Here is a 14702-nt window from a genome sequence, read left to right on the forward strand (position 1 = left end):
AGGCCGTCCCGGGTAAGGGGGAGGAGGTGGCAGTGGTGGCAAAGCCCGGCCTGGCCGCCGGAGGCGGAAGGCGGTGGGATGCAGCGGGACGTGGTGGTGGGATGGCAGGCCAGGCCAGGCCATCTCAGGTAAGGGGGAGGCGGCGGAAAAGCCCAGCCTGGCCACCGGGGGCGGGAGGTGGCCGCCGGATGGCAGGCCAGGCCGTCCTGGTAAGGAGCAGGCAGTGGAGGCAAAGCCCGGCCTGGCCACCGGGGGCAGGAGGTGGGACAGCCGGCGAGACGAGAAAGTGGCAGGGAAGCAGCGGAGAGACCGGAAAGGGGGTGAGTGGGAAAGAGAGAGTGGGACGGGAGGGAGGGGGAGGAGGGTGGGGGAAGGGGCTGGGAGGGAGGGGGAGAGGTCAAGAGAATGGGGCAGGAGGGAGGGAGGGGGAGGGAGAGTGGGGCAGGAGGGAAGGGGGAACACCTTGCCCCAAATAGCGTACAGATGCTCTGTGATGGTCGGCTAGTTATTATTATTATTAATAAAATAACAACAAACAACTTTGTTAGCCTCCTCATAACAAATTGTTCTCTGGGTGGTTCACAACATAGCTATAAAGCATCAAGTAAAAACACATAACACATGAAAACAACACAAAATAATGTTAAAACCTTTTTAAAAGTCAGTTTTATTTATTAATATTTGCAATCCTGTGTTAGATGAGTCACTGATTTTGATAGTGATGTTGCTATATTATCTTTCCCGTAGGAAAAAAAAATTCCTTTGCAAGAAGAAAACTTTTTAGCAAAACAGATGGGTTGTAGAAAAGGAAATAATTATGAAAGATTTATCTGGATCCCCCCCCCCCGTGGGGGGCACTATACTGCATCAAAACATTCTTAATTTAATAAAAAGATATTGGTAGTTCGGTCTTTTGCTACCAATCTCTTTTTATTAAAGCACTTTTGATGCTCCTGAGCAACAGGCTGCAAAGTACAGATCACAAGGATATCTGCTGGCAACAAAGCAAAGAGAAATTCAGATACTTCTATGACTTTGCAAAAGTTGAAAATGGTTTCCTGGGATTCCAACAAGCAGCTTATTGCCCAAATATCCTGAAGCCAAAATCCAATATGCCTCTCTGTTTTAAATTTAAAAACTGCAGCTCCTGGTTTGGTTAAATGCAAACTGTACATTCCACAGCAAATGTTTCCCAGCCAAGGAAGGTAATGGATTTTAAATGGATTTTCATTATTTAAATTCAAACCTATTTAAATAATGGTTGCTTTGCTAGAAAAGAAAAAGTGAATACGATTAGAGGCGATACATAATCCCCCCCCCAATTTCCATCTGAAGAAATGCTCTTTTTTTAAAAAAAAGCTGGTTCACTGATAAGAGGACTATTAACTACACACCAAAGAGACAGGGAGATGCCACCCCCCCACACACTCCACTGCACACCTCATATTGTCCCCAATTACAGCTTCTGAACCGTCGGGTTGCAAAGAGCCATTACAACTAATAGTTGATAGGCTTATCCTCCAATGGACCTCCATGGTTTTGTCAAATCCCCTATTAAAGTCATCTATAGATGGAAATAAGAGATGGGAGAAGGAAGAGCAAATTCACAAGTACTGCCATCTCAGGAATGGTTCATCCTGCCTGAATCCCAACAAACCAGCATCTTTTGAGTTTGGTGGTTATTCGGCAGTTTTCCCAATGCTGGCAATGGTATACGTATACACATCTAGAAACTGGTCTACCTCAATCAATAGAGTTTACCACCACACCGGATTTTGTTGATATATTGAAACTCAATAATATTTGGAGGAAATCAATTGTAATTAATTTTGAAATATTGTTTTGAAGCAAAAATACCTCATGTCTTTATAGTGACCCACTTGGCACAAATGGTTGACAAGCTAGCAATTTTGTATGAATTACACACATCCACTCCACAGTCACTGCGATCTAAGGAACACAGTAGTAAGTTGTATAAGTTGTACGTTGGCTGTTACACTCATGAAGCAACCACTCATGAAGCAACCATTCAGCCTGGGATGAACCAGCACTATCAATTCTGATGGCACGCATAATTTTCTCAGCAGGGTTTGATGCCCAGCAGACTGGCACTGTTGGAGTGAACAGCTGTGATTATTTGATAGGCAGTTTGCACACTATGCATCAGAGAGAATGTGTGGAATAATGCATTGCATGTTGCATTTAGATCAGGAAAATCCTTGCTCAGCCAAGAAGCTTACCAGATGAACTTGTGCATCACTCTCTCTTAGACTAACCTATCTCATAGGCTGCCATGAGGACAAAAAGAGATGAGTCCATGAATATCACCCTTAGCATTTTGGGAGAAGTGTGGGCCAAAAATGTAATACATAATTGAGCTAGTTTTGTTACTGCCTTTTCTTTGGCATACTCACAGTGGCTAACTGTGAGTATGCTACAAAAACCCATTTTCAGTTATAGCAGACCAAAATAAAATGATTATAATAAAGATGAGCCTTATGACAACAACTATTTTAAAATGGTTAGAAAATTGAGGTTTAACTCCCTATTATGGCACTGGCAGTTGATGTCCCCCTGCACTCACATAGGGATGGCCCATGAAGCAAAGCCCCCAGGTGCTAAATGCAATTGTCCCCTACTTGCAGCATGAATTTGCACCCCTGGATAGGGCAGATCCACACACAGAAAACAGTTTTTGTCTGCAGATTTCTCTCACCGGATGGCAGCAACTGAATATAACACACTGTGGCAGGTGAAAGAATTAAGGGGCTCTGGCAGCATTTTGTCTGATATTCAGCTTACTGTTTTAGAAAAATGTATGGCTTTTTAGTTCTGCTCTAATAACTTTCTGCAAATGTTTATACATCACAGATGAAACCACTGAATTAAGTAATGCACATGGAGCATTTCTCTGTGAAGAGTCAGGTATGACACGGGGAGATTTACAATCATGTTTGTTATATTTCACAACAGAGTGTGGGCAAGCTGAATTAACTACAAGCTCCCGTTCTGCTCTGGTTTTCTTAGCAGGATCTAAGCATTCTAACGGCATGAGGAAAAGATAGTTCATCAGTGCCACTTACACCTATTAAACCTCATTATCAGCAAAAATGCTGAGTGTGCAGACTAGAGGCTTTGAGGATAAAAGTTATGTATATGAAGTCTGTGAATAGTTAAGACTGAACAGAAGGCTGGTAATGGGAAACATTACAGGGTGTACTCATAGGACTGTTTTATTAACCATGAACAAATGATACCATCTCAAAATCATTTAAAAGGTCGAGGACCAATTGTATGAAGCCTCTTAAGATCCTGGAATTGGAGAGGCCATTACTTTGTCTCTCTCAAGTCTCAGCACCAGCCCAGCTGTTTCACACTTCATCAGGGCTAAAGCCTTTGAAATACATAATCAGAGGAGACATCTGCAGCTTTAATGAACACCAGTAACAGTCCATCTCCAACAAAAGACACCATTTTAACAGGATATTTAAATTCCAATGGGCTCAAAAATGTGGCTGCAGCTTAGAAAGGTACAGGAGATGATGAAAGACAAATCGTTCAGGCTGGTGGTTAGCAGACATTTTTTATACTGAATCAGCATCTGGAGCTTCAGATCAGAGCTCAAAAGGGCCCTGTGACTTCTGTCCTGTCTCAACTCTGCATTGCTTTCCAATCTATTATGACCACATAGAGGCCAAATGTGGACGTAATCGGAGGTCCCTTCACTTCTGGTTTCCCAAGCTGCACGCAGGGCCGGATTAAGCTAGTGCGGGGCCTGTAGCATATGTTATGAAGGGGCCCCAAATTTAAAAAATGGTTCCATCCATCTTATTTGTTTGTTGTTTGTTTCTCTGTGTAAACTGCCCTTAACCTTTTTTGGAAGGGCAGTATAGAAATCGAATAAATAATAAAAAAAATAATTTAACTCCAGCACACATTGGGTTCATCTGGATTGGGCAAGTTTCTTTCCACCCCCTCGCCTCGATGTTTTATAAGAATGCATTTTGAGAGAGAGAGAGAGAAGGGGGAAAGACCAATATTATATAAGCAGCAAGCACTCTGCATTTCTGCCCCTTGATCTTCCCTAGTGCCCCCACCAACCATGCCCCCACCACTCAGCCAGCCAACCAACTTTGCAAAACATCCCCTCCCCCTGCTTTTGTGTTCAATCTGCTGGCAGGAGGAGCTGGAGGGCTGAGCCCACTTCTCAGCACGCTCTTTTCCCCACCTGGCCAGCCCGGCAGCAGCCCCAGCTCTTTGGATTTGTTTTGGGGTGGGGGTGGTTAGTGGGTTGAGCAGCCCACTGCTGGAATGGTGTGGCGGGCAGTGGAGGATAGACACGTTCTCTCAGAGAAGCGCCCACGCCACCATGCACGGAGCAGCTATTGGGCAACTGAAGTTTCTTTCCGTGATTAAAAGAATGATGAATACATTTGGGAGAGAGAGATGGGGAAAAGACTAATATATAATATATAAGCAGCAAGCAAGCACTCTGCATTTCTGCCCTTGATCTTGCCTAGCACCCCGGCCCCGCCACCTACCATGCCCCCACTCAGCCAACAAACTTTGCAAAACATGCATCCCCCCACCCCTTTTATGTTCAATCTGCAGTGCAGAGACAGTCATGGCAGGAGCTGGAGGGCTGAGAGCCTGCCCTGAGCCCACTTCTCATTCAGCACACTCTTTCCCCGGGCCCACTCTACACACATACCTGACCTGCCTGACCGCAACCCCGGTTTTGGATTCGTGGTGATACTGGGTTCAGCAGCAGCAGCACATCCTGCGGGAATGGAGGTGTGGGTACACACACACACGCTCTTGTGAGCATAAAGCGTGGTGCTGGTACTGGTGGTCACAGGTGTTGCGAGTGAGAGAGCGAGGGAAGCTGAAGCACGCACACCCACGGAGCAGCTGTGATCACAAGTAAGCATGCGGTGCGATTCAGCGTGCGTCGCTGAATAGAGGGGGGAGGGGGGATTTTGCCAGTGCCGTGTGTAGGCAGTGCCTCAGGCATGAGGACAGAGGGAGCGCGCGCCGGGGCTGCCTGCACGTATCAGCCAGCCCCAGCCACAAGAAGCACATGGGCGAAGAAGAGGGAAGGGAAGGCAGCCAGCTAATTAGAATCACTCGGCCAAGAGGGACTGGGACTGGACTGGAGGAGACGAGACATGAGACGAGAATGGAGGGGCGGGGAGCAGCGGCAGCAGCAACCAGGCAATGACGAGAGTCAGCACACTGCCAGCACCAAATACAGAGGGGCAGACCCAGACCGTTCAAGCCAGGCATGTGTGTGTCGCAGGCAGGCATGACTGAGGAAGGAGCGCCTGCGCGCACCGGGAAGGCTGCCTGCACACAGCCCCAGCAGCCCTGAGAAGTGAGTGACGGCGTGTGTGCAAACAAGGAGGCTCAGGCAGCCAATGAGAATTAGAGATAAGATGGTGGCGGACGCTCTCAGCCAACTCAGCAGGGACTCTCCTCACTACCTGCTGGCAGCTGTGTGATGTGCTGCCGCCGATTCTTCTCATCTCCTGTCCCGACAGGAGATTAGAATGGGCAGCAGCAGCACGCAACGCAATGAGGAGACTGAGAGTCAGCATGAACAGTTGAGCAGCAACACCAATACAGAATGGAAAGAAGGGGCAGGCAGGCGTGCGGGGCCCTTGAAAACGTGGGGCCCGTAGCAAATGCTACATTTGCTACTACGTTAATCCGGCCCTGGCTGCACGTCCAAATTTAGGAAACCGGAGTTAAGGGCAAAAAGGGCCCCACGGTTTCCCTCACCAAACTCCACTCTGAACCTTCCGTCAGAGTGGATTTAGCCATCCTTTGCTCTGGTTCTGCAGCAGCAGAGTTACATCCAAATGCTGGCACCACAGTTTCGGCCCCACAGAACCGGAACTGTTCTCCCTCACTCCAGCCCGATTGGCTGTGAGGGCTGTCCTTTGAATCAAGAAGGCCTGCAAAGCCAGCTACCCTGCCTTGCTGCAGTCTCACTGCCTGCAGAGAGGCAGCTCTCCTGGATGTACAAATGTGTATGGGAGATCAGGGGTGCAGAACTGTGAGTCCACTGGTTCTGTGTTACATCTTAAGGCAAACAATGTGGGTGCACAGTTTGAGAGAGAGAAACAACAGCCTATGCTCAGGATGGGATAGGTTGCAGGGAGAATACTTCCTGCTGAAGGCCTCATCTTGGATCCAGATTGGAGAACTTTGTGGCAATCATGTGACTTCTAGTCACAGTACCAGTCCCATTCATCAGGGCAAGGTGGAGACATGTTCTGAATGGTTTCAGGTCACACGTACAAGTCACGGTCAGGCAGGAGCCATTAAAGAATATAATTTTAGAGGGTGTTGTATCCCACTAGTCTTCTCTTTTGTTTAACTCCTCTTGGACCTCTAAGCTACTTGAAGAATGCATCGATACTATTATCATAGCACTTGACACGAAGCCAAAGATGATCCAGGAAGAAAACAGAGTGGGCAAGTTAAAGAACCTGTCTAAAGGCTGCAACATGACATGTTTTGCAAAGTTGCTGCACATGTGGTGATTACAAGAGAACTAACCCTTTGCAGGTGAAGAGTTGTCCACCTGGGAGGGAAGGAAAACAGCCAGTTGCTGGCTAAAGGTCTTGCAGTTTCCAAAGTTGCTCTATGGAGGTATAGATCGCATTAGTATGACTATACAGAGATGAAGAAGGGTCTTTTAGATGCATATGTAATATATGCATTTATTTATTTATTTATTTATTTCACACAGGAGTTTGGCCCATACTGACTTATTCACTCAGAGGTATTAAGGATTTTTTTTACAGAATTTGCACAACAGATAGAACTTGGTACACATGATGTCCAAGGCATCCTAGCATGCCCTGCTAACTTGGCAAAGAGGCACCTCTTCAAGAGGTGTCTCTCTTATATATAGAAGGGAGAAAGCAACTGGTCCTGTTCATCCCAGCAAAGTATCTCTCCCAGTGACCATTGATAGTATCCTGCTTGTGCTTCTTTTTAGATTGGTTCCTTGTCCCAAAATGGCTGTCATCTTCACGCCTTTTTGCTTTGCAAAGTGCCTTGAAAACTTTTTGTTTTAAACAACAACAACAACAACAACAACAACAACACCAACAACAACAGCATCTAGCCATACATATGATGGAGAGAAGGGATATAGGAGTTGCTTCTTCATGCACTTGAAACAGCCTTAGATTGGAGATGAGATATGCAGAGGCAGCCAAAAACATATTTAATCCTGTAGAATGCACACATACATTGCATGAACACATCGCCATCAAGTCCTGCATTCTCTTTCCAACAGAAGCTAGCCTGATGTTTCTGGAAGACGGGCAGAGCCACCATTGGGCCAACGGGTTCAAAGAACCTGGGCCGCTGACCAATCAGGGGCCGCGAGAGTGGCCCCGACACCCCCCCCGCATCTGACGTCAGACACAGGGGTGGTAGTTTAGCTCTCGAGCGGGGGCTGTGCGGCCCCTTCGGGAGGTAAACTAAGGCTGGCACTGCGTTTGCAGCGCCAGAAAGGAGCAGCTCTTCTCTGCAAAGGCAGGGAAGAGTCGCTCCAACTAGCTCCTGAAGGGGGCCGCATGGTCCCTTCAGGAGCTAAAAGACTGGCGCTGCCTTTGCAACGCAGCCCAGGAGCGGCTCTTCCCTGCAGGGAAGAGCCGCTCCTGGGCTGCCCTGCAAAGGCAGCGCCAGCCTTAGTTTAACTGCCAAAGGGGCCGCGTGGCCCCTTCGGCAGTTAAACTGCAACTCCCAAACAGAGCCTCAAGGCTGTGTTCGGGAACCAGACCATGCCCCCTGTGTCTGACATCAGACGTGGGGCTAGCGGGGGCACCCGCCACGGCAACACACGGGCCACCGGTGAGCTGGCGGAAGATCTCTGGACTCAGGACATGGGAGTGATGGCCATCTCTATTTTGCCCTAGCAGCTGCCTTTGAACATGGAGGTCCCATTTAGTTATCACAGCTAATGGTTGTTGATAGCTCTATCTTCTATAAAGTGATCTAATTATTTTTAGGTATCTATAAGACCTAACTTTATAGTTTCAATTTTTGAGAGTCATAAAGGAACAACAAATTCCTCAATATAGTCCCAACCACTAATTTAGTCCTTCACATATAAAATCTTCCTTACATCCTGACTGTACTTAAGACCAATGCTAGAGGGACTGCTCATTTCAGCTGTTACTTTGCACTGCAGGATGATCTGCACACTGATTCATCAGACTGAAGACCCAGAACGTCACCTCTCACCTTCTCTCATTTTTATCTTTTACAGTGATGGATAATTATCTCAAACACTTCCTCTGCCCCAGTTTCAGGGTGGGAGGGAAAAAAAGAGGCTGATCAGTGGAGTGATAAAATAAGGAGAGAACAAATGACTACTTAATTGGAACTCTCCAATTAGGCTAAGTGCTAACAAAGGATGGATTTTGGATAATGTCAAGAGCTGCACATAGTGTACAAAACATTTTATAATGCTTAATCACCACAAAGGATTTTGAGAAGTTGGCTAGGATGGGAAAATGAAGCTTGGGGACAAATCACACACAAGCATTGCGGTTGTAGGAAAAAGGTAGTCCATTTTCACTTCATGCTAGCCCAAATGTTTTGCATGTGCTTCTAAGGGCTAAAGTCAACCCAGTTTCTGTGCCAACTGGCTATTAATATAGACTATGCAAAGAATGTCATGAGTGGAATAGGCATAGAAAGGCACAGAATGCCATGAGTGAACGCAGAATGTTCTGAGGTCTGAATGTTTCGCCTTGAAACAGGCCATTTTGAGTGTTCCAAGCTCAGAAAATAGCACCTCTAAAATGGGGGTGGGGGGCCTGTTCCAAGCTTGAAATGCTCCGAGGTGGAATATCTCAACCTCATTCAGAACACCATTTTGGAATCCAAAATGGTGCTCGGAACAGAGTCGATCTGTTCCAACGGAACGTCTTGTGCAGTTTACGTTCAGTTCCAAGCTTGGAATGGAACTCAAAATGCATTTTCTGCACACCCCTAGAGTCAAATCATGCTCTACTCACAAAATTGCAATTGCTTTACAAATGAGAGCATTCCTCAAAAAGGGCACAGACACACATTTTGCTAACAAACAGGCAGTTTCCAGAAATCATATAGGGTAGAACTACACATTACAGGATAAACAGTGAGTTCCTAACCACTTATATGCCTTATAATGCTAATACATGAGGTGGAGAGGGAGACTGAACACATATGCAGGGGAGACTCAAAAGGTAGGGCCATGCAAGTGCTCACCTCAGTTATATATAACCTGGCTGGGCTGGGTGCAGAGCATCTGAGCCACTGGCGGCCCGCTTTTCCCCCTCCCACCTGCGCGGTTTTTGGCTTATGGGCTGGCCGGAAAGCTGGCCCACCATCTCCTGCCATCCAAATCCCGGCAGCTGGGCCAGACTGGCCCACTGCCACCTGCTCCCGGCAGCCGGGCTGGCCGCCCGCTCCTGGAAGCGGCCTGCTTCTTCACGCACCCACCCATTGTTTCTGGCTGGTGGGCCGGCCGAAAAGCAGATCCACCGCCACCTCCTCCTGCCTGCCCATCCTGTAGATGTTCAATCTGGCCACTGTGATCAATTTGCTTGATTCTTTGCTGATAAAGTTACCCGCTTTCGACTGGAGTTGGACTCTACTTCTATAGGATCCGATCAGATAGAGCAGATTCCACCTTGTGATGTTACATGGGACACCTCTGAGTTGGTTGAGGATATGGACACAATTCTTTCGGGTATGGGTGCGGCAACATGTAGCTTGGACCCTTGCCCCTCCTGGCTGGTTAGAACAGTCGGTGGGAATGCTAATTTTTGGCTACATGAGTTGGTTAACTCCTCATTACGTGAGGGTTTCATGCCAGCAGCCCTTACAGAGGCAATAGTTCACTCTTCACTTGAAGAAACCCTCCCTGGACCCTGAAGTCCTTGACAACTATAATCCACTCTCCAATGTCCCTTTTTTAGAGAAGGTGCTAGGGGGGTTGTATGTGCCCAGCTCGAGAGGGAAGAAACTAGCTACCTTAATTCTTATCAGTCAGGGTTCAGGCCTCAGCATAGCACAGAGACAGCACTGGTTGCTCTGGTAGATGATCTTCTTTGGGACCTTGATGAGGGTAGTGTCCCTCTCTTGGTCCTTTTAGATCTCTCAGCGGCTTTTGATACTATCAATCATGCTATCCTTCTCGACCGCCTGTGTGGGTTGGGTATCGGGGGCACTGTCTTACAGTGGTTCCATTCTTACCTTAGCGGGCGTGTCCAGTCGGTCTGCATTGAGGACAGGTGCTCTGACCCATGGCCACTCCTCTATGGAGTTCCCCAGGGTTCAGTTCTTGCTCCTGTCCTTTTTAACATCTATATGAAGCCGCTGGGTCAGGTCATTTGCCAGTTTGGGGTGAGATTTCATCAATACACTGAAGATACTCAGCTGTATATTGCCATCCCAGACCATTCTGGGGATGTTGTTTCTGTTACTCAATGCCTGGAAGATGTTAAGGTCTGGATGACTAGTCCTTTTGGCCTAGCGCCTCCTGCTTGAACAGCAGATGGAGGCTGTGGCCAGAAGTGCTTTTGCACAGCTTCATCTGGTTTGCCAATTACACCCTTACCTTGATCAGCAGGCATTAATGACAGTGACCCATGCCCTTGTTATCTCCCACTTAGATTATTGTAATGCTCTCTATCTAGGGTTACCTTTGAAGATGATTGGGAAGCTACAACAGGTCCAGAATGCAGCGGCTTGCCTACTCATGGATGCCAGAAAATATGACAGGGTAACACCTCTCCTGCAGTCGCTACACTGGTTGCCCTTTCGCTTCTGAGTTCAATTTAAGGTCCTGGTTCTGACTTTCAAAGCCTTGCGGGGCTTGGCGCCTGTCTACCTACAGACCCGCCTCTCCCACCCAGTTATATTCCGTCTGGTTAGATCATCTCAGATGGCCCTTTTGTTGGTCCCTGATTTCCGAGAGTTTTGGGGTTCTAGGACCCACAAAAGGGCCTTTTCAGTTGCTGCCCCACTTCTCTGGAACTCTCTTCCCCTTCAGATTCGTCTAGCCCCTTCCATATTGATCTTCAAATCTCTATTGAAGACTTTTCTTTTTCACCAGGCTTTTGCCCTGTAGTTTACTTCATTTGTTTTTGTTAGTTACTTTAGAATGTAATTTTTAATGTTGCCATGTTTGCATGTTTTTGTGCACCGCCCGGAGTCTTTGGAGTGGGCGGTATATTAAATGTTTCTAATAATAAATACATAATAAACAAACAAACAAATAAATAAATAACATCAAGCATATTGAATCAACAATGTACTTGGGTGTTACAAACAGAAACAGTAAGTAATCCAAGAGCAAATACTTCATTTGTCACACAAGCCAGTGGTTTGTATGGGAGGAAAGGCAGGGTGATAATAAGCCCCAAAGTTGCAATCCAAGGATTTAATGAGCCTGCAGAGTAAGCTGTAGTTGGTATGAAATACTGCTGGCTTAAGCTTGATTTAGATATTCTGTAGAGTGTATTTTAATCCATGTTTAAATGTAGTGCAGTCATTCAAAGACAGTATTTTCAAGAAGTGCTGTTCTGAAAAACTGCTAGCATAACTTCAGTCCAGTCTGGAATAAAATTTTTATAAATGCTATTCCTTTCAGAAAAAATTCAATGAATAGATGCTGTCTGATAAGTCCACATGGGTTCATTTCCCAAAAAGGTAGTGTTGCAATGATTTAGAAAATTACAGCATCCTCTAACTACGGGTCTAAAAATCAGACCTTACCTTCAACCTCATAGCATCTGCAACTAACATTTACATAAAATGTCACTTATCTAAACCAAACTCCTGATTTCACAGTATGTGTATTATTTTATTTATTTTAATTTTATTTATATAATTGGTAGACCGCCCCTGTAGTGATAGTAAGGCTTAAGAGGTGGATTAGATCTCACTTAGAGCAAATGCTGGGAGGGTGGGTCTTCCCTAAAAAGGTAAAATGCCCAGGAAATTCAAAGCAGAAGGACCAATCCAGAGGACTGGGTAGGAAGCACACACTCAACCACCTAGTGGAGAAGAGAAAGCTTTGGCAGTTAGTTAGTCTGTCCCAGGACTCAGGACAGGAAGGGCCTGAGGAAATAGCAGGCTGAAAGCTGCTGGAGAAATGGGTAAGTTGCAGCCTGTGAGTAATAAGGACCAATACAGTTAAACACATTAGGGAAGTTATTTTTCTTTACTGATTGCTTGGAATCTGCATTGCCAGGTGCATGCAAACTCTCTCTTACAATTTGTTTTATGAAGCAAGAGTTGTTTCTTTTAATCTGATAATAAATCCTTGTTGTTGAAGTGTGCTAATCTTCATTTTGGGTCTGCCTTAGTCAAACGCCTTTGAAGGCCTAGGACTGCTCAGCTCTTTTTGGAAGGGTTTGCCACTTTACCTCCCCACCCCATACCCAACCTTATATGGAGAGTGGGTTTCCCCACATCAAAATAAAGTAGATGGTGGCAGCCTACTGTGAATCCCCTACAGACAAAGATTCAACCTCAGTGAGCTCTCCTGTTCTCCTCTGGCTCTGGTAGGAGTCATGACAGCCACAAACCTCTGTCTCTGGGAGATTTACAACATAAAATAAATTAAGAGAAAAATGAAAGCCTTAAAACAATTTAAAACCACTGTCAAGTTAAAAAGTTTGGATGAAAAAATAAATCTTTAAGGATTTTAAAAAAGTTATCAGGGATGGGAAAGCTCTTATCTCAACAGGGAGTGCATTCCAGAGTCTTGGGGCAGTAACAGAGAAGGCCCATCCTTGAATGGCCACCAGAGGAGCTAGTGGCAACAAGAGACAGACCTCTCTAGATGATTTCAATGGGTGATGGGGATTGTGAGGAAGAAGACGTTCTCTTAAATACCCAAGGTCTAAGGTCTTGGTAGTTATAATCAGCACCTTGTACTTAGCCCAGAAACATATCAGTAGCCAGTGTAACTTTCTTAATATAGGAGTAATATGGTCTCTTCGAGAAGGTCCAGAGATCAACTTGGCTGCAGCATTCTGTACCAACTGCAGTTTCTGGACTATGTACAAAGGCAGCCCAACATAGAGCATATTGCAGTAGTCAAGTCTGGAGATGACCAGCATACGTACTACTGTTCTGAGATCATTTATCTCAAGAAACGGACGCAGCTGGTGTATCAGCAGAAGCTGACAGAAAGCACCTCTGGCCACTGCCTCAACCTGGGGCACCAGGGAGAGGTTGGTATCCAGAAGCACCCCCAGACTGTGTACCTGTTCCTTCTGGGGAAGTATGACCCCATCCAGAACAGGCAAATCAAAATTGTCTCTTGAATTCCAACCTAGCACAAGTGCATCCATCTTATTTGGATGCAGTCTCCGTTTTTTTAATCCCTTATCCACCTAACATTATGCCTTAACCTTATTCACTTAGTTATGCCTTCACCTTATGATACTGACATTCAGAAATAGATTTGGGTGTCATCAGCATAGTGAAAATACCTTGCACCAAATCTCCTGATGATCTCTCCCAGCAGATTCATGTAGATGTTAAAAAGAACTGGAGATAGTATGGAGCCCAGAGGGATGCCAAATATAAGTTCACACTTTGAAGAGCAACAGTTTCCAAACGACACCATCTGGAATCTGCCCAAGAGGTAGGAGCAGAACCACTGCAAAGCAGTGCCTCCCACCCCAACCCCCTCAAATGCTCCAGAAGCATACTATGGTAGTTAGTATCAAAAGCCACCGAGAGACACTCCCTCTGTCAATTCCTAATTGGAGAGCATCCATCAGGCCAACCAAGGCAGTCTCCACCTTATAGCATGCCTGAAAGCCAATTTGAAATGGGTCTAGATAACCAGTTTCCTACAAAACTGTCTGGAACTGGGAGGCCACCACCCTTTCATTTACCTTGTCCAGCCAAGGAAGCTTGGAAACATATTACCCTTTCATTCATCCTCTCCCCTTACTGTGTGGTAGAAAGTAATGTCCAAACCAAGAAATTCTGCAGCTCCAAACCATGAAATTCTGCTGTCATAAATGCAGGATCCTTCTTATCTAGTTATTGCTAATATTACAAATGACCATTCCCCAGTTCATGAATGAGAGGCTAGTGTACTTATTTGTTATTAACCCACACAGACAAAATATGTTTGCATGCCCCAGAAATATACTGGAAGAAATCACACATCAACAGTTGGGCAATTTTTTAAAACCAAGTTTTCTAGACAAAATGACCAGGGGAAAGATAACCAGTGGTGACTAGGTTAGAATCATAGGGGCTATTCTCACGATGAGGCAAAATTGGGCTAGGAGAGCCTAGCCCGATTTTGCCTGATCGTGGGAGCTACTGGGCTCCCAGGCGAGCCCGGTGGCTCCCAGGCAGTTAACCCACTTAAGTAGCCCGGCCCTAAAACCGGGTTTGCGAAGTGAGCGCTCCACAAACCCGTTTTTGAAAATCATGAGTAGCCGCAGTACGGCTCCGCACCATGGCTACCCATGAGGAGACCCCGGAGGGGAGGCAAAAAGCTGCCTCCTGGCTCCGGGGGTCTCACCAGCATGCCCTGCGTGCTCACGCAGGGCATGCTGGAGCTTGCAGGGGCTGATCGGCCCCCCTCCCCCCAGCCCCCGCTGGATCCGTCACGGAGCCGGCAATTGTGTGGGTGGCCAATCCGGCCAACCAGG

General features: G+C 46.4%; 1 protein-coding gene across 10 annotated transcripts in view; it reads right to left on the reverse strand.

The window, feature by feature from the left end:
• Positions 1–14702, reverse strand: part of LDLRAD3 (low density lipoprotein receptor class A domain containing 3) — a 250725-nt gene that overhangs the window by 11800 nt on the left and 224223 nt on the right. The gene's annotated exons all lie outside the window — the stretch shown is intronic.

This window comes from Hemicordylus capensis, chromosome 1 (genome assembly GCF_027244095.1).
Source record: "Hemicordylus capensis ecotype Gifberg chromosome 1, rHemCap1.1.pri, whole genome shotgun sequence".
In the NCBI taxonomy this organism is placed as follows: Eukaryota; Metazoa; Chordata; class Lepidosauria; order Squamata; family Cordylidae; genus Hemicordylus; species Hemicordylus capensis.